At 40.9% G+C, this 24,377-nt stretch overlaps 1 protein-coding gene across 1 annotated transcript in view; it reads right to left on the bottom strand.

Moving 5' to 3' along the window:
• OXR1 (oxidation resistance 1) overlaps positions 1-22,559 on the bottom strand; it is a 226,639-nt gene extending 204,080 nt beyond the window's left edge. The window contains exon 1 of the mRNA XM_032442874.1: positions 22,477-22,559. The gene's annotated coding sequence lies outside the window, so the exon portion shown is untranslated. The remainder of the gene's footprint in view (positions 1-22,476) is intronic.
• Positions 22,560-24,377: the final 1,818 nt, after the last annotated feature.

Below are 24,377 nucleotides of genomic sequence, written 5' to 3'. Positions count from 1 at the left end.
AGCCCAGAAGTGAAGTCAGGAAGGATGTCATTGCCCTGGGGTAGCCAACACTCATCACAGCAGGCAGCCTTTGCTGTAATAGTTTCTCAGTGGGGAAGGCAGCATGTAACAGTGAGATGACGTGTAAGATAATGCCTGAAAACTCAGAAGTGTTTTAGGGAGAGGTGACTGGAAGTGAGTGTTTACATCAACAGCAGGAGGGAAGAAAGCAGAACGTCTTGCTTCTCTTTTTAGCCCTGAACACAGGTAAATAAAAGAAAATAAAAAATCCATTCTGTATCATGCAGGTTCAGTGAACGAAGTTTATTCCCACCACACTTTCATTTCATTTGGTGATTGCTTGCTTATCTCTCTCCTACAGATCTCTCCTTAACTTCCATTTCTGAGGTCTAATTTCCTCAAAATAGGAAGTGGATATGCCCAGGAAATACCCATGACTTTAACACACTGTAAACTGTTTCCCAGTTCCTTTTACTATTAGCAGGTCAGTTATCTCTGTCACTAAACTTATGTTTTACTTTAATTTATTTGAAGTGTCTGGAGAAGCTGAACTAACCTGAGTGGTGGTCACTACAGTTAGTTGGGGAAAAATAAGATAATCTAAGAATTTCATGAAGGAAAAAGGGTAGTTCAGAGTCAAAGCCTGTCTGTGAATAGTGGGCAGCAGCAGAGTATTTTAAGTCAAATGAGAACTGACTGATTTTCCAGCAGAAACATTTTGGAGTGAGAGGGTGGCTATGTTAAAAAGCTAATGGTCTGCAAGATGCCTGTTTTCCAGTTTCTCATTAAAACTGTTTCAGACCACATTAAGTCAGATTTTGAAACTCAACTCAGAGATCTGCTCCTAACTTTATAAATAGTTACACACCTTTCAGTGCATTTCAGTGTGCTGTTCAGTGTGAATTAAACAGCAGCATTTGGCACTCAACTACAGTGAGTAAGGACAGATTCAGTGAGAGACTAAACCACCTGAAGGCAAGACGCAAAATGCCTTCTTTGATAGTTCACATTCAGAAGCCTTGGTTGGCTCTTCGAGCAAAGTGGGGCTCTGCTGTTATCAGGAAGGCAAGAGGCATGCAGCCAAGCCAGCAGGAAAGTGGGAGACAGATGCCTCAGCTGGTACAGAGCTGCTCAGCTGCACACTGCAGATCAGTCCACTTGTTTCAAAAAGCGATGTGCCAGGAGATGCCATTCTGCACGCCACCTTCACAGTGGTGAAATTCTCCTGAATGTCAGGACCCAGGCTTTTGTTTGGGTAAGATGCAGGAGTCCATAATGGGTGAAAAAATATGGCAGCTCCTGCAAGATCCTGGGAGGTGTCACAAACCTGAAATGTCACTGGGATTATGGTGAAGTGTTCTCACTTTGCCACAGGTGCAGACCTAGACTGCAGCCTGTCCATAAGTCTTGAAGTCTTGTTTAGAAGTGGGTGGATCTGCAAGGAAAGCATTGGTTGAGACAGTTCAATACTCTACCTCAAAAATCTCCAGACAGAAAAATATGTTCCTCCTCTTCTTTAAACTCTTAAATTTCCTACATTAAGTAGCCTATCTATCAATCTCTGTGTGTGAACTAGAAAGAAAGAAATGCACAATGGGTATAAAATTAATTAAAACCTGCTCAGATACAAGCGTTAACCAGACATCTGCTGTTCAGCTAGCTTCAGGTATACTTACGGTTAAAATAAATGAGTGTAAATAGACTCTTTTTTTTGTAAGTGGTGAGAACTGACTGCAGCCAGTGCTTCAGGATGGAACACAGTGACTAAGTACCTGCCTCTGGTTTTGACATTTTTTTAAATCATAAGGTCAAAAGGCCACACAAAAGGAAAAAAAGCAGGAGAAGAGCAGGGCTCGCACCCACGGTTACCACCATCCCATCACAGTGCAGCAATGCTACCCTGAGTGGCATGAAATATGAAACCCCCCCCCAGGCATCTGACTTCCAGTACAAGATGTAACAGAAATACCATCACGGCATCGATGGAGTGTAACGCTGTTGACACAAGTACAGCCAGGACTGACAGGGCATGAAACTAGGTCTAAGAAAATGCAGAAAGATATAGCCTGTGAAATTTGGCCTTATCTTCTTGGGAAAAAATGGGATTTGAATTACCTGACCTGACACTTTTTCTTTTGGCCAGCTTAATATCAGAAAGTAAGAAGTGTATAAGTGTACTTCAAAAGAGGAAAAGTTTTGGGTGTTCCCACATCTCAGATGTTCTTCAACTGCTATTTGATGCTTTTTCTGAGAAAAATGGAGGACACGAGCAACCAGGAGTGCAAAATATTACTGCTGTGGCAAGTAAACAATCATTTTAATTCTTGTCAAGTACCCTATTATAAAACAAACCTATTTGATGTTTCTTCAGCCTTGAAGATGTTTTGCTTTCAAGCAATTACACTATAGTCATACTGCTTCTCAAGGCAGCTTCTAGCCAGAAATCCAATTAACATTCATCACTTTAAAGAGGTAGAATTTAAGAGTTCTGTGTTCATCTTTTCTTAGTCAGCTAAACGAGGAAAACAATTTATTTTGCATAATAAAGACAAGAATAGACAGTATTAAAAAGACAACAGGTCTGGCAGGGGAGCCCTCAAATACAGCTTGTTATTAATCAGTTTATTTCTAATGGGAGTTTCTAAGTGGCACAAGTGTGTGCGAACTGTGCGCCCATGAAAACAAGAGCAATGAAAATACTGGATGTTCTAATTCTCAAAGGATGTTGATCACTCAGGATTAAAAGCATTGCATAAGAATGTGAAAACAGCACTCAGCCTTCAGCTGAGGCATAATGCAGTTACACAAAAAATATATGATAGATAGGCCTTTTTCCGTTTTCGTGCAATTTAGGTAATGGGGAAAACAAATTAGGCTCTTCTAAAGCTATAGTGATGAAGCACATCCACAAAAAACAAGGTCAATGACTGCATGTATGTACAAACAGTCAGATTATGAATCTGCTAACTTGCGATCCTGGAAGCTCCTTACTAAATCAGATTAACTTGGAGTTTCTGTTCATCACTATGACATAGCTAAAGAACCCCGTGCCCAGAGAACACAAATGGCTCCTTCTTTTCAGCAGTGTAACTTTAAGAAAGAGCTTTTCTACATGTTTCCTGAATTTACAGTAAGATGTCTACACCATTGCTAAACAAAGCACATAGAAATCACAATTCATCTATCTGGATACATCACTGAGTCTCATCTTTTGGTAACAGTGAATTCAAAAGAATGAAAAGATACATTTTAACATGAACCTGCAGCTATAAGAAAAAGTATGCAAATCCCTTTGTCCAGCAGTGCATTGACTGAACAGAATCCTCATTTTCAAATGCCTAAACATAACTGAGCACATCCTTTAGTTAGGTTTGTGGTGTATTTCACTGTGAGCGGCTCAGAACAAAGTGAACACAGCAAGCAGCAGCATGACCAACAGTTTGCCCAGATTGCCTCTCTGCCACCCCACAATGGGCCTATGGCATCTCTTCCCTGCAGCAGTAACTCTGACAAGTATTTTCTTCCACCAGAAATTCCATTTTGCTCCAAATGCTGCTTTGCACAGCTCTGAATATGATTCATAGAATCATAGAATCATAGAATTACCCAGGTTGGAAAAGACCTTGAAGATCATCAAGTCCAACCACAGCCTAACCAGAACCCTAACTCTAAAAACCCTACATTAAATCATATCCCTGAGTACCACATCCAAACGGCTCTTCAACACAACCAGGGATGGCGATTCAACCACCTCCCTGGGAGCCTATTCCAGTACCTAACTACCCTTTCTATAAAGAAGTTCTTCCTAATATCCAACCTAAACTTGCTCTGGCACAACTTGAGGCCATTTCCCCTCATCCTGTCACTTGTCACTAGTGAGAAGCGACCTTCCCCACTCTCAGTGTAAGAACCTTTCAAGTACTGGAAGAGGGCGATAAGGTCTCCCCTCAGCCTCCTTTTCCCCAGACTAAACAGCCCCAGCTTCCTTAGCTTCTCCTCGTAGGGCTGATTCTCCAAGCCCTTCACGAGCCTCATTGCCCTTCATACAATTGAGACACTTCCTTAAAACTAAAAGGGCAGAAAGTGATAGATATGAAACACTCAGTATCTACAAGTAGACATAAACTGAGAAAAAAAAGTTAATTCACCTATTTTGGTTTTGAATAAGCTGAATACTAGCTATACCTTCTAAGCCCTTAGTGTGTCTATGGGTTAGAGAATGCCAACAAGCATTGTTAAATCATCTGGTTTGTGACAAAAGACATTTCCTATCTTGTCCCTAAGGGATAAAACAGGGGAAAAAATAGAAAATGATCAGTGCATTTGGACTTTGACTTGGCACATTTGAAAGATGAGGTACAAGAGAAAGACGAAAGACAGATAAGCTGTAAGAGACAGAATGGCCCAGATGGCAAGTAATGGTACCTGCATGCCATCTGTAATCACTGCAGCAGAAGCACGTTCTGGGCCCACAGTTTCTCTCAGAGGCTCCCAGCAGGCATCCCTGCCAGAAATTCTTATTTCTTAGATGAAGGGGAAAAAAAAAAAAAAGGCTAGTGGAAAAACTCTTGAAAAGGGAAATCTAAATCACATCCTATGAGACTGGGATGAAAGAGGACAGGTCACCCAGAGTCTACACAGTACCAGATTTTGACTCTCATCATGTTTTTCTTGATAATATTTATGTTTTTCTTTACTTCTACATGCCTATGGCCACGCTACTGCATTCTGCAGCAGCTAAATGCAGGGAAAAGCTAGGGATAAGGAGAGATCATTATTTTTGCAAAACTGGCCCTACCTTATCTTTTCTTCATTCTAAATAGCTTATGAACAAAAGTGAAATCCAAAATGAAAAACTGCAACTCATTAAAGCATCTCAAAGATGCTGCTGAGGAACTTTTTTTTTTTTTTGCCTTATCTCAACCATGCATTTTTTTCCAGTTGTCCTCCCCTATATAAAATTATGCTGCAGGGCTTCTTTTGGTAATTAGAAAACAAGGTCCCAAGACTAATCTAATGACAGCAGAAGAAAATATACCCTCTAAGAACACTGCAGACTGATCCTCTATAATATGACAAGAATATTAAATACTGGGAGAATTTGCTCACAAAAGGCTGACTCTAAGTTAACTACTTTCAAAATCTACATATGGAAAGGCGGCAGTGCTTCATCTGACAATTAAACTGCAATTTAAAACTAAAAAAAAAAACCAACAAAAAACAAAAAAAAAAACACCTTCTAAATATTAAACAACTATTTGCAATTTGCAGGAAATCTAGATGGAAGTATTTTATTTTAACTGGATCTTAACGAAGAAAGAAATGTTAAGAGAGTAACTCACTAGAGATAAACATGTTTAACTTACAGATAAGTGCAAAGTACAACAAATACGACATGGAACTCTAAAAGAACATTGCCATACGTAAATATAAGTCCTTCTTCATTTAACATACTTCTAATCCAATCAGTGTCACTCCAAAACAAAACTTCCAAGCAAGCTGCACCAGCACAACATTTTGGGTTAGTTTCTTCTCAATGCAACGGATAAAAGCATAATCAAATCTTGCAGCCACAATCAGACCCACACATACCTAAACGCACTGAGCTGAACACCTTAGGCTGCAGTAAACATTCTTCACCCTGAGCACTTGCAAAGATTAACTTGGAAAGACATGGTATGACAAATGACCCCAGATACCAATGTCAGCCCATTCCCTGAAAAACAGACTCCATAACTCCCAGAAAATAAAATAATAATAATAATAATAAAATCTATCAAAGTTCCTAACAAAAGGCCATAAGGTGAGCTCTGCACTTGTTTGTACACAGGAAGAAGCTTCTTGACTTGTAAATCTGATGCCAAAAAGTCACTCTCAAGAAGAAACTGAATTATAAAACCAATTAAAATTCACCACTTCAGAAATGAAACAGCATGCAGGTTAGCTTTGTCAAATAAGATACTGCAGAAAAAATTATGATCCACGCTGACAAGGAAGTAATTGGGTAAGAACTACAGAACAATCAAAACAGAATGCAAGTCTCACAGCTAGGAAAACAGAAAATTTAAGAATACAAGTGGAGAAAGTCAGAAGCAAGTCACATCAACCAAAAGAGCCACAAAGAGGAAGAGTCTGGACAGCGAGAAGTATGGGAGCGCTGAGGCCACTGGGTTTGTTCAGCTAAGAGCAGAGGAGCTGATGGAGGCCTGATGGCGGCTGCAGCTCCTGACAGGGAGCGGAGGGCAGCGCTGAGCTCTGTGTGACTGCAACAGGGCCCGAGGGAACGGCATGGAGCTGTGCCAGGGGAAGGGCGGCTGGGGGTGAGGGAAAGGGGCTGCACCTGAGGGCGGTGGGCATGGAACAGGCTGCACAGGGCAGTGGCCCCAAGATGCCAGAGCTCAGGAAGCATTTGGACAGCACCCTCAGATACAGGGTTTGGATTTGGAGTGTTCCTGTGTGGCGCCAGGACTCCAGCCAGGGCTCCATGATCCCTGGGGATCCCTTCCAACCCGGGATATACTATGATTCAAATAAATCAGAGTAAAACAGCTCTGAAGAACTGCTCAGCTCATTAGCATACTTCTAATATCTACCATTTTTTGTGGCCAAACACCAAAGAACAAATTCCCTTGCTTTTAATTTTCCCATAATAGATACATTTAAATAAATACAGTGATAGAATCGATTGCATGTTCTGTCCCTTATAAAACCTGACAACAGAAGTTGCAGTTTTCAAACTCACACTGAAAAATCATACACTCAGAGAGTATCTGAAAAGATTTAAGAAAATAATTTTCTGAGCTGATACTGAAAGGCAGACAAATGGAAGCGGAGGAGCATAAGTCTCATTTAGTCATTAGCCAGCTAATACAGAAATTAAATGATGGCGCCTTAAAAGATTAAGCCTTATGAACCCTGCTCTGGCATACGTCCTTCTGGCTGGTTTACAGCTGTCCTAAACACTGCCCTTACTGGCTTCAGCAACAAAGTGTTTCGAGCACCTGAAATCAGCAGGAACTGCACACTGTGGAAAACCAAATGCAGAAAGTTGTAGAGGATGGGAGCAGATGAACTTTCAGGCCCCACTTTCTCCACTTTCCAACTAATTACAAAGTTAGATAAAGACATAAGCTTAAAGCATGACACATTTTCAAGCCATTACGTTTCACTTGCAGTATTTTAGTTCTCTTACTTTGAAAACAATTAATGTCATAGAATCAGAATCACAGAATTATCAAGGTTGGAAAAGGCCCAGAAGATCATCCAGTCCAACCATTACCAATACTTCCCAGTTAAATCATATCCCTCAACACAACATCCAAATGTTTCTTGAACACTCCCATGGTCGGTAACTCCACCACCTCCCTTGGCAGTGCATTCCAGGGCCTGACTACCCTTTCTGAGATTCATGATTCTGAATATTCTCCCAAAGCCCCAGCTTCTTAAAATTCCTGGTAAAGCTTTAATTCCAGCAATAATTCAAAAGAAAATCAGCTTCATTCTTTGGGTTTTTCAGAGAAGCTTGAAACTACAAACTCTAAACATCAGATGCCTGATAATACTTTCTACGTTTCAGTGTATTTTACCAATCATATTTTTGGGGAATGAAAATTGTGTGGAAATAGGAGGCTGAAATGAACTGTGATGGATCCGGGAGACATTTGCATTGCAAAATTAAAGTGAAAGTAGTGCTGAACGACAGCAAATGGTAATTGGAAAGACAGATCTCAAAGAAACCTCATGGGAAGACATCATGACAATGGGAAGTAATTCAACTGTAAAATGGGTTTGGGATTAGGTAGCTCTGAGTGCAGATAATACCCTAAAATCAACAAGAGGGGAAAAAAAAAACAACAACTACATCTGCTGCCTGTATTGGAGCTTTCATTTGCAGAGTTGTAAGATTCATAAATCCTCACATAGGACATTTCAACTATGAAAAAACAATAAAATTGAATCTAATTATGCCTTTCTTAATAAAGACAATTACGCAGTTAATATTTTTCTAATAAAGCTGGAGTTGATTAACGCTTTTCCTCACCTCCGTTCTAAGAAGTATTTAGTTGCTTCTTAATATTCTAAATTTATTTTTTGTAAGTCATTATTAGTACAGTGCTAGTGGTTTAGCCCAGCAGGCAGCTCAGTACCACACAGCTGTTCACTCACTGCCCCTTCCCAGTGGAGTGGCAGAGAGAATCAAGAAAGAAAAAATAGAATCCATGGGTTGAGATAAAAACTTATTTACTAAGATAAAATATGAGGGAAAGAAGACAACGGTTATGATAATTATATACACATACCTACAAACTGAGTGATATACAACTCAATTGCTCACTACCCACCAACAGATACCCAGCCAGCCCTCAAGCAGCAACAGCTCCTCCAGCCAACTTCCCACCATTGTCAAGTTTTTTCTCATGTCATGTCATCTGGTATGAAATATCCCACTGGCCAGTTTAAGTCAGCTGTCTGGCTATGTCTCCTCCTGACTCATTGTGCTTCTCACAGACAGAGCAGTACAAGAAGCTGAGAAACCAAACAGTCCTTGGCTCTGTATGGCATTGCCCAGCAACAACTAAAACATCAGTATTTTTTTCAGCACTGGCTTTCTCTTAAAACCAAAACACAGCATCATACCTGACACCATGAAGGAAAAATCAACTCTGTCCCAACTGAAATCAGGACATACAGAAATAGTACTTCTAGATGAAAAAATAATAATAATAATAAAAAATTTAAAAAATTTGATTCTTGGATTTTTTCTATTATATTCAACTCCATATATGCAGTGATATCAGAAATAACTGTGCTGCTTGCTCAAGTGCTATTAAAATGACACTGGACATTCAGTCCACTGTTCAGAAGTCTGATTTTGAAGGTTCCAAGTGTGGAGTTGAGACCAGAATCGAACAAAGACATTGATTTCCAATATCTGTTTTCCATAAGTACCAGCTTAAAAACCCTTAGTTATTCTTTTCTGAACTAGGAAAGCTCTTCTTGATTTCTTCCACTCCAGAAAAAAACTTTTGCAGGTTTCAGGATGCAGAACCCTCAGTCTCTGTCAGCCAAGCAGAAGAGTAGTTTTTACTCACTTCTTCAGTATCAGTTTTTACGTGCTTCTGCAGTTCCAGGTGGAAGTCGAAGGGGATGTTCCATGTGCTTCATCCTCAGGCTTAGCACCAAGCTAAGGTTCTTTTTTTAGCCAAGAGGGGCTTAACTCATTACCCTTCTTAGCTGTGATCTCCACTCAGAAGTGGGGAAAAGCATCACCCTGAAAGGTACAGGCTGAACACAAGCGAGTACCTGAGTTTCGTGCGTCTTTACCTCTTAAATGCCTGACAGGATTCTGTAATTTGTTTAGTGTTTCTTTTTAATAGAACATTTCAACTCCTCTTCTTATAATTCAGAGAAAACACACAGTATAATCTTAACCCCATTAACTACAGTTAATGACACTAGTTTTCCCACCTGGCAGGATGAACACACTTGTTTCTCACCTTCATCTGATAGGTAATTCAAGTTTTGTATATTTGTGTACAAGTAGGGTCCTCTGTCTATTCGGTTTCAGATATTTATCAAGACCTCTAGCAGTAACAGCTGCATAATCTCATACTGTCTACATCAGGCATTTTTCCAGTGGTAGTCAGCAGTGGCACCTGCAAAGTGATTCAAGGCATAAGAAAAGTGACAGTGACAGGGTTTTCTTTCCAAAGTGACAACCTCACCACTACCCAAACAGAATACAAGAGAGCATAAATTGCCTTTATTACACTACAAATGCAAGTCTATTTGGGGAGGATTGGGAACTGACAAAAGCAGATGCACTGTCACATAATTAAAATACAATTTCAACACTTGTCAGAGGATACTTATATAACATTAGTGCAGGTTTAAGAGTTCTCCACTTATACAGAAAACTTAACTCTCACTATTACAGTCTTGCAAATAAGAGAAGCATTTGTCTGCATCATTATTTTTATAACTGCTTCTGAGTTACAGAGAAAAATTTGGCCCGTACTGATACATTATGGAGCAGATCTATTAAAATCATGATGCTAAGAGCATTAAGTAAGGACTACAAACAAGAAATTTGAGATGTTATTGTCTCTGCAATACTAAATCTGCCTTTCCTGTTACAAATAAGGGTAAAACAATAACACCTTAAAGAGAAAATAAGCATTTCAACAATCAAATTTATTAGGTCACCCAGCGTGCAGTACCACCAATTAAAAGATCTGAACTGTCAACTGGAATGTTTCAGGATTGTTCCTTTCCAAATACAAACAGGATTTTAACAAGAAGTAAAGAAGCTGGAAGAGAACTAAGCTTTTTTATTAATACTTTGTTTCTGCAATGTTTATTTTGTTGACAAGCACATCAAAGTTACTTGAAAGTTGCAAAACAAAGAAGTAACACAAAACGTTACTGTCTATGAACTTAATTTGAGTAGGGTCACCAAGTGTGAGGCCCCAGACACAGACAAGACGTGGAGCTTTTGGAGAGGGTCCAGAAGAGGGTCAAGATAATCACATGCTGGAGCACGTCTCCTAGGAAGACAAGCTGAAAGAACTGGGTTTGTTCAACCTGGAAAAAAGAAGGGAGGCCTCATTGCAGCCTTCCAACACTTAAAGGTGGTTTATAAATGGGAGGGAAATCAACTTACTTCACAGATGGATAGCGATAGGCCAAGGGGGAACTGTTTTAAACTAAAAGAAAGGAGATTCACATTGGATATCGGGGGAAGTTTTTTACGGAGGTCAGGTGCTGGAACAAGTCACTCAGAGAAGCTGTGGGTATCCCGACCAGGAGATGTTAAAGGCCAGGTTGGATGGGGCAATGTAATCTACTACTTGATCTACCAGCTGACAACTCCACCTATGGTTGGAACTTGATGATCCCTGAGGTCCCTTCCTACCCAAGCCATTCTATGATTTATGCCAGTTATTTTTCTCCCCACATCCAGCCTGTCATCACACAGAAGAACAAAATATTAAATCTGTCACTGAAGTACTTAAGGATTTGTATCGCCCTCTTCCACCATCTTCTATTGTTCTATCCACAATAGGTTTGTGTCCATTCTGTCCATTGCAGTGAACAGCGGTTAATGGTCAACTACATGTAAAAGTCACAAAATCAGCAGTGATGGATCAGAAAAAGCCTGGTGTTTTTATGTGCTATTACATTTAAAATAGTAATAGAGATTAGTACCCTTGTTAGAATGCATGTCTAGTCCATTGCAGCTCAGTTCCATACTACCAACAAGCCAGAAGGTAGAGAACAGGAATATGCATTAATTTTATTAAATATAAACACATGTGTATTTCCCTTTTGATGAACAGGAAGTAGAAACACGCTCCATACATGGCTAAAAGCTGTTTGCAGTGCAGTGTACCTGATCCTGCACTAAAACATGGGAATAACCTCTTTCACAACCTTTGATTTGTAAAGCTATTTAAGGAAAATCATCCATCATCTTCCATATGTGAAAATGAAACCTAAGCCTATCTCCTATGGCTCTGTTCTAGACCCAAGATCCCACAGAGCCAACACTTCTCTTAGAGTTAAATGTGTCAATTTCAACAAAAAAAAAGCACTGTTGTTCTGTATGGCTTTACTACTTTAGGTCATAAATTCACAGTAACGATGTCTAACAACAGCACCATCAACCAGAACAACAACCTCAACCAGAACTTCCAATACAGATAACTTGTGCAAGGAGGAAAAAAAAAAACCAAAAAACAAAAAAACAAAACAATCAAGACAAGACAAGCATGAATTTCATCATAGTACTTTATAACAGATTGTGCCAGTGTTTCTGTAAACTTCTGTCCCAAACTCTTGATAATACTTTAATTTAAACTCAGAATTAAATATTCTTCTTGCAGCTCACCTATAACCAACCACACTCAAGCCATGCCTTATATCAGTGGGCCCCACACATTACTATAGTTTTTGAAGTGTTTTCTTAGTGGTCTCAAACATTTCGCATCACTAATTTCATTTATTTCTTTATTTTAAGTGTTAACAGCATGGCCTATTAGCAATACTAAACTATAATGGTCTGAAGCATGGGTGTTCAACCTTCTGACATGTCCAGACCACACTGAGTGAAGAGAAACTGTCTTGAGCCACATATAAAATATATAATACAGTTAATGTATGTAAGTAACAAAACTTACTTTTTAGTATTCTTCTACTGAAAAAAATTATTTCTCATTTTTCTCCTAAAAATGTTCATGCACACCTCAGTAGCTGTATGTTTAGATACAGCACCGTCAAGGTCTATGGACTGAAGCTTTTATATAAGTAATGCTGCATTTCTTGCCTAAAGAAGCAGAATGTTCTGTCTGTTTTCTTTGGAAGAAATTTTATCTTTCTTTGCCTACTGGAGGGGTGTTTCTGTGAAGATAACGCTGCACCAAGAGCAGATAACAATGGCTGTTGTTCAAGTTAGTCAGTTACATGTATTTTAAGTAGGAAAAAAATTTCATGGTTCAAGATGCGCTGCAGCTCAGAAATGGTCACAATCATTAATTCATCACAATTCAATTTTATTATAAATGGAACAAGAAACTTCCTGAGCGAGGATACATGACAAAACACTAGTGGTTTAAAATTGCATCAGTCCAGAACTACAAACAAACTTGAGTAATTTAATCCTGGCATGGAAACTGAATGCTTGATGCACTGAAATTTGTGTCGTGCTACTGTGTAAGCACTGCAGTATAAAATGTCAGGTACGAGCATCCGGAAAACTACAAGCTGCTTCTACCAGCTTCACAATCCCAATCTGGATTTCGGTAGACTGGAACAATTTATATTAGTTTACCCATCACAAAGCTTGCCTCTAGATTTTTTTCTCCCTAGACATTCTTTACAATTATTTTAATACTCAAGCACTTAAATGAAGGGATTGCTTTACCATGTATACATTAAAGCACGCTGATGACTTTTGTTTTTGACTCTGCACAGCAAAAAATCCAGCTCATTTAGGCAAAGAGCAGTTAATTCACATTGTAAAAATCTGCAGATCTTTAGGCAAAAACAAAAGGTAGCGTGCTTGACATGAGAAGTTAAAGTCAAATTCTGCTCTAACTTTTTTATGCTGAAGATTTATATATTGATGTACAGGTACTCATTTGTAAAATTAATAAAGAAAGCTGATCTATAACATGACTGGGTATTACCATGTATAAAGAGATGTTTCTGAAAAAGAATAAAAATCACAAGATTGTTTTCTAACGTAACCAAACTTATTGAACAAGGCTTGGAATAGTAACTCTTAGAAATATGTTTTATTTTTTGTTTTTCTTCCTCTTGGGCTCATTAAGATAGAGAGCAAAGCAGACAGGTACTCTCGCCATTGTGCGTTACGATTACAATAACCGATAAGGAGAATTAGAAAGTGGAAAGCAATTGGTAGTTACTATAAGAATTTAAAACACATGGCAGGAATCTTCTTACATTTCACGGAGGTGGAACAATTTCCTTCCTACTAACGTCAACTGCCAGATTTCCTCAGAATTTCATTTGTTTCAACTGATGAAAGCCCAGGGTTTCAGCCACTGGTCTCCCATGTTCCCCAAAAGAAGGTCACAGAGAATGACACGCAACTCTCTCTTTGAACGATTCATTCCTACTGCTTGCTGCCACATCATTTCCAAGAACTCTGTCTTTTTGTGTATTCAAGAAACAAAAATTAGCAGAAGTGACTGAGGGAATTAAAAGTTAGGAAGAGCAGTAAAAGATTTATATTCTGCCTCTGCTATAGTCAGAAACATAGAATCCACAGTTGGAAGGGATCCACATAGATCATCAGTTCAACTCCTGGCCCCACAAGGTATTAACTAAAAATCAAGAAGTATTGTCCAAATGCTTCTTGAATTCTGCCAGTATTGGTGCCATAACTATTGCCCTGAGGAGCCTGTTCCGGAACTTCACCATCCTCTCAGTGAAGAGACTTCAACCAGCTCTGTGCTGTTGCCTTGGGTCCTGATACTGTCAGCAGTACCCACCCTTACTTTTAGGACACATCCCTATAACATACTCTGGAAGATGGGTAAAACAGACTATTTATTTCTTGGTATTTCTTAGTGGTACTGTATATTTGTAGTATCTCAAACAGGTCAAGTTACATATGTGAGCACTGTGATAGAATAAAGGTGAGCCAATTTGGTGTTCACTCTCACCCACTGAACAGGTGAGAAGGTGTTTCCTGACCAAGCAGTTGACATATTCAGCTCTGATCCTAGTTGTTCAACCCAGGGCCTTAGGCTCCTCAGCTATTTCTGGTACCCTAATGGCAATGAAGTAGCTTCCCCATGAGCCTGGGCAAGGTCACCATAACCACAGTATAAGAGTATGCCACAAGTCTAATATAAACTTGTCTTTTCATATCATACTATGTCGTGCAGCTAGAATTACCTTTATTTTACAGATAAATACTTGAAACATAGAGACTCAGCTCAGATGGAATGCTGTTTCAAATGCCATCTTATTTTGCACAGCTGCTTCAGCTCTAGTATTTCTGACCTTTGTGGTACGTAATTAAATTCACAGTGATAAGTGGGAGAAGTGGATATGAGGTGATAAGACACTAAAGTGGAATAGTCTTAACAATGAGATTCCCTGAAACGCAATAATAGTGTAGGAAATCAGAAATTGGTGATTCCATCTAGTCTCCCTAAAAGCATACTGTCACAAGACACAGGCTGCTTATTTCCACCCCTGCCCAATGTCATTCTCATCTTACCTAAGCCCTACCCAAGAACCTATAAGCCAATCACCATCACTACTTTTCAACAATCTCAACCTTGCTTGGATTTTCACAGCAACCAACCCTAAAATTTTGTCCAAAAAGCCCATCCAGGTTCTAAGCTGCTCAAAGGCCAAAGCCTTTTCTCTCTCATGAGACTCAGCCCAAAGGACAGCAGTTTACAATGTAGCATTTCAGTTAGGATGCTCCCTCAGAATGTCATCTAAACCTCAGGCACACTGCAGTGGCACAGTACTGTGTGGACACTAGCAACGGAAACAATATACCCAAAATCCCACTTTTTCAGTCACCAATTCTGTAACTCTTGCCAGCAGCTAAGCACAAATGCTGGATAGGTCCAGCTTGACCCTGTCTTCTTAGATGTGGCTGCATAACCATTGATGAAATTAATTTGTACCCTCAGGGACCTTTGACCAAGGGAATGGAAAGCTATGCCTGGAGGTACCCTCAGACACAGTGCCATACAGCAGCACTGATACTGCTTTAGATCCAAGACATCCTAAAGATAACGTAAGGCTACACTGGGAAAGAATGTAAAGCAGCTGTTATGGCAGGAACACCTAAAATAAAATAATAAAAAAGTCTTATAATCAAAGCCTGAAATTTGATTAATTTGTATTAATAGTTTAATTCATAAACATAAAATAGACTATTATGGTAAAAACAGTTGAAGGCACGTGGCCTTCTACAAGTAAATGCATGCTACACCATAGAGAGCCTGCAGAAAGTATATGCAGCATACAGGAGGACACTGGAAAATAAGCAGACAATTGAGCACTGAAGCTTTAATAAACATTAGCTCTGCTTTAAACCTTTCCTCATAATTTCTTTCACATGACTACTCTACCATTCTCACTCTAGATGTATCTAAGCAATTCAGTTCTTGGTGAAGTATAAACTCACATTAAAAGCTCTCAGATAAGGCAGACCTCAGCAAGAGATAAAAACATGGAAAAAAAAGTCCATATAACAGCTTGTGTAGGGAGGAGTTTCAAGTCATCCATTCCATACAGACGAGTCAATTCCTGCTACTATCATCCTTTCTAACACGTGGAAAGCGTATGTGAAGACAGATTAATCTTTTTTATTGTGGTCACACACTAATGTCAGCACAAGCCATGAGTGAGGCTTCTACCCATCGGTCAACTCTACATTTAAGATTAGTGCAACTACTTGAAAAATATTTAAGTAGAAAGTACCACAAAGGTCTTGGGAGTTTCATCTAGAATTGAGATTAGGCTACTAATAAATTAGCGTTAGGTAACAGTATTTCCATGCAATCAGTATTCAGCCTGATTCCTGGAGAAGGGAATAAGAAAAATACAGACATTGGAAAATCCTACAGAGATTAACAATAAGATCTGAGTAGAAATAAAAGGGGAACAAACACATGTATTTTGATTCCTATTGTATCTGGTTTTGTTGTTACTATTGTTTTTAGTCTTGGATATGAATTGCTTCCTTCTCTAAGGGGGATTTAAAAACTCTCACATCTTTTCTTCTCAGAAGCTGAGAAGCTGGGATGTATCAATCATCCATCATCATTTCAGAGCATGCTCATGTCAACAGCCTGGATGTCCTGCTTCTCCAGTGCAACTGAACACAGAAGGCACCTTGGAACTGAAGTACAAGATATACAGATGACTGAACAGATTATTTTTACATCAATAGTAGATAAATATCTATTTCTGAAATATATCAATATTAATAATTTAAAAATAGCAAAGGAAATGTAAGAACTCAAAAGTGAATCCAATTTCACTGAAGTGACTATAAATACTAACATTTTAGTATGCCCTGCATTATTTATGAAATAGGAAGATGATTTATTACTAGGCATTTCTACAGCAATGGTTAGATTAAGAAGCAGCTAATGATGTGTTTGCTGTTATTTTAGAACATGCCTCCATAGAATCTGGTTGTGTTATGCCTTAGGAAAAAAAAAGTTCTGCCTATATTTATAGTATCAAAGCATTACCTCCAAACACATGTCATGTTTTGTAAAGGCTTCTGGAAACTTATGATCCACAGGAATACTTAAGTGTACTACATTTTACCTATTAATTCATTTAATGTCTATGTGTCTCAGAAGCTTTTTACACAAAGGAGCAGAGGAGATAGCAGATTCTTTTCCTCCTTTTTCTAGAGAGCAAGTTCAAAGTGTATCTATGAGAACAGAACAGGCATATAAATTAAGCAGCCACAGAAGGTGTTAACATTTTTTTTCCAGACTGTTTTTAATGGAAATGTTCAGCTACTGAAGACAGACAGGATGGCTCCTAGCATCATGTGATGCGGTAAAGGTTGGGCTACCTTTCAAAATGAAACCAACTAGTAGGGGTAACACTTTGTCTCTCAGGTGCTGAGAGTTAGACACAGAAGTGCCACACATTTGCTCTCCATGGTCTGTATGTATTATCACTCTTCCATGACTGCGCAGATGTCAACTGTGCTGTCACAGAGATGAACAGGAGATACTCCAGGCTGACCCTAAGTGTCATTCTTTGGCCACTGATTACTGAGGAACATGTGTACGATACAGGGGATCACATACGACTGAGACTTTTGTTCGCACACCAAGGTTATTAACTTCCACAAAATAGGTCTTGATTTTGTTCACATAGCTTAAGCTCTGCCAATGACCCCACTGAAAACCCAACTAAGATAATGTGTAGTTCCAGAAATCATAAATACTGCATAAAACTACATCCCCACTTTGTCCCTAGAGACTTTCAAGGTGAGGCTGGAACAGGCCCTGCACAACCTGCTCTAGCTGTGGTGTCCCTGCTCACTGCAGTGAAGTTAAACTAGATAGCCTTCAGAAATCCCTTCCAACTCTAAAGGTTCTATGATTCTATGTTAAAAACTCCTTGGTTTGCTAACTACTTCAGTTAAAGTCCTTGTACAGACTAGCATTTGCTTTTCTGCTTTTCCAGAATACAAACACCAGAACTGGAACAAAAAGAGGTACACTACTTATTTCTTACTCGTAGTAAGTAGACAACAGTATCTGAATAACAACATATTTGCAGTTTCTAGAGAAAAAATAAACACCAAACATGAAGTTCCTACTTCAGGAAATTTCTATCAATGCCAAAGAAAGTTTTGCTTTAGTCAGTAGTTCTAGTTTGAGCTTGTATAAGCAACTTAGAAAGCCATTCAGACTGATGAGAAGGCAATGGAGATGCATCTTATAAGGACTGCTTATTATTGCTATACTTATTCAATAACTGATTACGCAGTGCATCACAACTAATTATTAAGAAAGAAAATAATGCTTTGTTTAGTGTTCAGAATTTCCTCTTTCATTCATCTTTCACATTTGATCAGAAAGATTTATTAGCAAAGTATTTAAAAAAAAAAAATGTTCCAGAGAGAAAAACACTCACCATACAGAACACTAAAACCTCCCAGAATAAAAGTGTCCCAAAAATACACATGTTGGCATAAACTTATCAATTAAGGCCTGAAATCAACTGGATCCAGCTAAAAGAAAATAAAGAGGAGAGTGTACCTTCCCATCCTTCTATTCAGAATCCTTTATTTCCATCTTGCCATCCTGGGACTACATGGAAAATGTATTACACAGCCCCCACAGAAAGGACCATCCTTTGTACAGTCTGCTCATGACCACTAGAAACTCCATCAGAATATACAGCGAGCTTCAAGACCTGCCTGGACGCCTACCTGTGCAACCTGGTGTAGGGAACCCGCTTTGGCAGGGGGGTTGGACTCGATCTCTACAGGTCCCTTCCAACCCCTACGATTCTGTGATTCTCTTCGCATTGCTCCTGCCTCTCACCTCCCTTCCTTCATATGATTTCCCAATAAAATAAGAAAACCTCAAATTAAAAAGATACCTCAGTGTATTCCAGAGGAATAATAAAGTGAAGCAGAATGGTCCTTTCCCCTCCTGTCACCTAAGAGTTAAAGAGACTAATCTCCAGTTTGTTCTCAGTTCAAGACCTGCCTGGACGCCTACCTGTGCGACGTGGTGTAGGGAACCTGCTTTGGCAGGGGGGTTGGACTCCATGATCTCTAGAGGTCCCTTCCAACCCCTACAATTCTGTGATTCTGTGTGATTCTCCCTCTATCTTTTTCTTCCCCCTCTTTTTCTTCCTCTCCAAATCCTCCCTTAACAGGTAGCAAAATAAGTAAATAAATAAAATTCCCATCTCTGTTTTAATAGAGCAATGTAAGAATGGGGGATTGAGAGGCCAATGTCCCTGTGAGATGCAGACAGAAATCTGGCATACAGGAGAAACTTGCTAATTGTACTCTGCAGCCAAAGATAAGCTTACTCGGTGACAGAGATCTCCGCACAATCTGAGAGATTTTGACCTTAAGTTCTAATAACTTTCTATCACAGACAGAAACCGTTTGACATATCCATGACACTTCCTGCGATATCAAGGAGATATCTTCTCCATCTCTACGTTTAATCTTGAGTAAAGCTGGTAGGAACAGATGCTAGAATAAAAACATAATTTACAGCTCGCTGCTGCAGTGCACCACGTGAGCATCTGCTCCTGCACAAAACAACACCGATGAGCTGAAGATGGCAATGCCTTTTTCATAAGTCTTCCCCAAGAGTTCCAGCACATGCGCAGTTCTCTTCCTGACCAAAACTTCTCCCTCTGCCCCTAACATTAAATGTTCACAAATCAAAGAAGGATGTATTACCTGTTGCAGTTGACAAGGAAGCCACCCTACATTGAAGCACACAGCTGGATTAAACAAAAGTTTAAGCATCTTCCAATTGAGTCCATTCACAGAATCACAGAATCACAGAATCACAGAATGACCCGGGTTGGAAGAGACCTCAAGGATCATGTAGTTCCAACCCCCCTGCCTGGCAGGGCCACCAAACATACACCTTTACTAGAGCAGGTTGCCCAGGGCCCCGTCCAACCTGGTCTTGAACACCTCCAAGGACGGGGCATCCACAACCTCCCTGGGCAGCCTGTTCCAGGGCCTAACCACTCTCCTAGTCAAGAACTTCCCCCTAACATCCAACCTAAATCTTCCCTCTTTTAACTTAAAACCATTTCCCCATGTCCTGCTATTGACAGCCCTTTCGAAGAGTTTGCTCCCATTCATGAACATGCAGCAACTCATGCTAACCCAACAGTGAACCATGCTTGTTAGCAATAACTGCTTCTGCAAGGTTGTCACCTCACAGTGCATTCCAGTAAAATGCTTAATTGAATATTTTCACCATAGTAACTTAAGAAACAACGGTAGCTTCATACAGGGTGAAGAAATTATGGTAGTATCAACAAAAAGTAATTTAAGAGACCTTTTAAGGAACTGACAGCTGACAGGTAACTCTGATAATCCCTGACTACTGCCTCCAGCTATCAGCCTTGAGGAATAATCAGTTACCTATGAAATTTCCTAAGGCATTATTAATAGGGATTTGGGGGTTTATAATTAAAGGTGTTGGGTTTTTTTGTTTTCTAAAAATGGCATTTTCACATTCCTTGCCACGGTTCTGTTACTCTCCAGAATCTTACGGGGATAAGTACATATGAACATCTGTATGGTGAGATTTTATTTCCTTTATTATTCACTGGAACAGGCTGCCCAGGGAGGTGGTGGAGTCTCCTTCTCTGGAGATATTCAAGACCTGACTGGACGCCTACCTGTGCGACGTGCTGTAGGGAACCTGCTTTGGCAGGGGGGTTGGACTCCATGATCTCTAGAGGTCCCTTCCAACCCCTACAATCCTGTGATTCTGTGATTATTACAAAAAGAAAAGCAAAACCAGTAAGATACATACTTAGATTAAATGAATAACAGATATATAAAAGCCTTTAGGGAAAAAAAAAAATACTTGGGGAAAAAAGATTATTGTGTTTCTGCCTGAAGGGAAAAAAATAAGCAATGGGTGAACACTGCAGCTGCTAATTAGACATTTCCCAACTATTAATATGTAACCCCATTACTACCCCAATAATTTTCTATTAGTTGGGCTGGACAAGAGATGAGCAATCAGCTGAGACTCTAAAGACACAGTAGCAAAAAGTGTAAGAATGCGGACACATTCTATCTGCATATGCTTTGACCCTCAGAAAGTACCTACCTGTCTGTCTACAATGCTGACATCATCTATTAATCAGTATGAGCTGGAGTCATAACAAGAAGCATTAAGACAACATAACAGTCAATGTAAAACAAATGCCAAACAAATTATTACTCCCCAAACACAAGGAAAGTCATTTTTTTTTGTAACAGAGACTTTAAAGGCTACTAACATTTTTAACAATTCTAAGTTACCTACCATTATTATTGCAGCTCTATTCTAAGCACAAGGAAAAAAAACAACAAAACCTGCGGGTTGCATTCTACAAGAATTTCCCTCTTTATTTCTCCCTCTGTCATTAACACAGGTAGCACAAGCTGTTCTTTCCTGCTGCATTCTCTGATGGTCTGTGCAGAAAGCAAAAGGCATCTACTCAAGAATTCAATTTTCCCCCTATTATTGCATACTCATAAAAATGGAACTGACAGGACAGCAGCTTATTGATGCACAAGTCAGATCCCAATGGTGCCTACTCACAAGCCTCCAGAAACCCACAGATCAAATCCCAAATTATTATCATGGGGGGAAGGGGTTGCTGCCTTGGGATTTATTTTTGCTTCCTTAGGGAGAGGGGAAGAGTTGCAGAAACAACCACACAGCAGCCTCCTTGTCTACATCGCAATAACACTAATTACCAGAACCGTGAATACACACACACACAGCAGGGATGGCAGGTTCTGGGTCTTTAACTACTTTAAAACACATCTACATTCCGATGAGGCTCAGCCTGCAGGCACTTCAGCTCACACGCAGTTTTGTCCCTGCGAGCATTCCATCACACTCAACCCAACGCACAAGGGCAGCCGTGCCCGGAGTGCCAGCAGCCGACACGAGGCTCGGGACGTGAAGGAAGGCAGCTGTGCCCCCTCCTCACTCCCCACCCCGGTACCCACCGGCCCCGGCTGGCCCAGTTCTGCCACCAGCGAGCTGCCAAGCAGCACAATTGTCACAGGCAACGTTCCGTATCTCCTCAAATCGCCCTCTCCCTGTTACTAAATCATTTTAATTAATTGGCTGTTTTAGTACAACTTCGGAGACGACAACGTGACTCCCGCGAGCAGGAGAGCGGCTCCTGAAGCGTCTCTGCTTTGGCAGCAGAGGAGACGAAGCAAAACATCGCCGCTGGCAGCACCCGGTGAGGAACTTCTCCCCCGAGCTCGGAGACACGCAGCAGCCGAACCGACCTGCTACGAAAGGGACAGCGACAGCACTGCCCTTATCGAACCCAACAGCAACATCTCGCGTTTGGAGGGGAAGAACTTGGGGCACGGGTCGCTATTTGCTACCCAGAGATAAACTGGAATACTGCACCCCTGCTGAACTGAACTGAAAGGCACCCGGAGCGCATCACCTGCGGGGAACCGCAGCTCCCAGCACGTTCCCCCCCTCGCACCCCCAGCCTCGCCACGACCTCCCGGATCCTCTCAACGCCGCCGGACACCTCCACGGAGCTCCGAACCGCCGGCAGGCCGCGGGCCGAAGACAACCGAAGAAGTTGCGGAGCAGAACAGGGAGCCGGGCCCCTCACGGGGGAACCGGGCAGCCCTTCCAACCCCCCCCCATCCCCTCATCCTGCGCGGCCGCAGCCCCCCGCCCCGCCCCGCAGCCAACTTACTTGCGGGCGGCGACACGCGCCCCCCTCACTCACACGGTCCCCGGCGGCGGGCGAGCGCAGCCCCGGCGCGGCGGCCGCTGCCGAGCGCATTCGGACATGCTCAGTGCCCGAACCGACTCCTCGCGGAACCTACCACCGAGGGGGAGGTGGGGGGAGCCGCGGAGAAATAGGGGGCAGAGCTGGATGCTACCAAGAGGATGAGCTAAAAATAGGAGCCGCAGAAAAGAACAGCTGGAGCTTAAAGGGACAGAGCCGGTCTCGCTGCCGGGGTGGCGGGCGGCGTCCCGATGCTCGGGATCCCCCCTCGCGGTGTGGGACTGGGGTCCCCCAGAGCCGTAGCACCCTCCACCCACCCTTCGGACGTCGGGTCTGTAGAGTGCGGGAGAGGGTACGAGTCTGCTTTCCTGCCGTGTTTATCAGGGGATCCATCCCTTCGGTTTTATGAATGGGGCTCCGGCTCATCGCGCGTGGAGCAGCCCGGTGAGAATGTGGCAGCGCCTTGAATATGTTTATTTGTTTTTTATTTACACTGGGAGATGTATGTGTTAAGAGAGAAGCCATCATCTCACTCACACAGCGCTGTGTTTCGAACCTGAATGCCATCTAGAATAGTGAGAGACTGAAAACCCTGCGAGTATTTGTGAATGGGAGCACCTGATGTGCTTGAGCTGCTGCAGTTTGATTCTCCGCCTTCCCGAAGACCAGTGAGAATAAACACGAGGCCGCATTGTTTTACATTTATAAGCCTATGATAAAGCCTAAAACTGTAACACTCCAGCATGAGTTCAGAATTTTGCTGAATTCTGTGCTTTATATATATATATATATATATACATATATATATATATATATGTGCAGAAAAATTCTGCTTCACAAAAACTATCTTTACAGTATTGGAACTAAAGAAGCTTTCACTCAGGAGAGACTATTGTGCAGTGCCCTCACAGTGATAACTTGACACGACATCACAATAACGCATTAAGTCAAGATTACCATGTTAAAAACTGCAATTTATTTCCCTAAACATGAAAGCAACTAAGTTCATCTTATTCTGAAATATTCCGGAGGACTCTCACAAACTAAACTGAACCAAACTGCAAAAAGAAAAGGTTCAGTTAAGTGTAGGTGAGCAGAACTGGAAAAGGAAACATTATCCATCAGTAGCGTCAAATACAGGGACAGCAAGGAAGCAATCTTCCATGCAGATTGACGTAAAGCAGGATGGATTATTAGACAAGATTACATAGGCAACTCTACTGCTGTACTTTAAGAAACAAAAGATGATGTCATGAAGATTATAGTATTAAAAAGGGAATGAATTGTGTTGGCTAATTATCTCTCTGTTTTGTGTTCTCATTCAGCAATGAGATGCACGTTTTATTCCCTTTTAGTCCCTGTCTAACTGCAGCCTTGGCAGTACATACAGTAAAACATTGTAAGCTATGCAGCACACATAACTGCTTAAAGTGATGAAAACACTGTGGATATTATGTAATACTTTAGCCTGGAGGTACTGATCTTGAGACAGACAGTGGAGGAAATAGAAAAGGCAGTTTTCTGAGTGCAGTCTCAGATCTGGGAGAGCAGAGGACTAACACATTTCTGGCTGCAGCTGGAGCTCTGCAGCAGCAGTAGGCAGTCCCTGGAGAATTTCCCAGAATAGCTTGTGCCTTTACTGCCATGCAGCTCTGGGTAAACTGGGAGACCAAAAGAGGTCCTGAGTCTTAGGAGAGTAACATGCAGCTTGGAACTCCATTATTGTCTAGGAAGGGCAGAAGACTACCCATCATAGGTCTGAGTATGTCTGTTAATATAATAGTGAAGAAAAGAGGTTTTCTTTTTTAATTCTGCATTGTCATCCTCATCATTCCCACATCTTTCTGTCTCTCAGGAATCTCTTC

This window comes from Coturnix japonica, chromosome 2, assembly GCF_001577835.2.
Source record: "Coturnix japonica isolate 7356 chromosome 2, Coturnix japonica 2.1, whole genome shotgun sequence".
Classification (NCBI taxonomy): domain Eukaryota; kingdom Metazoa; phylum Chordata; class Aves; order Galliformes; family Phasianidae; genus Coturnix; species Coturnix japonica.
Note: the sequence above shows the minus strand (reverse complement) of the source record. Positions and strands in the feature narration are given on the sequence as shown.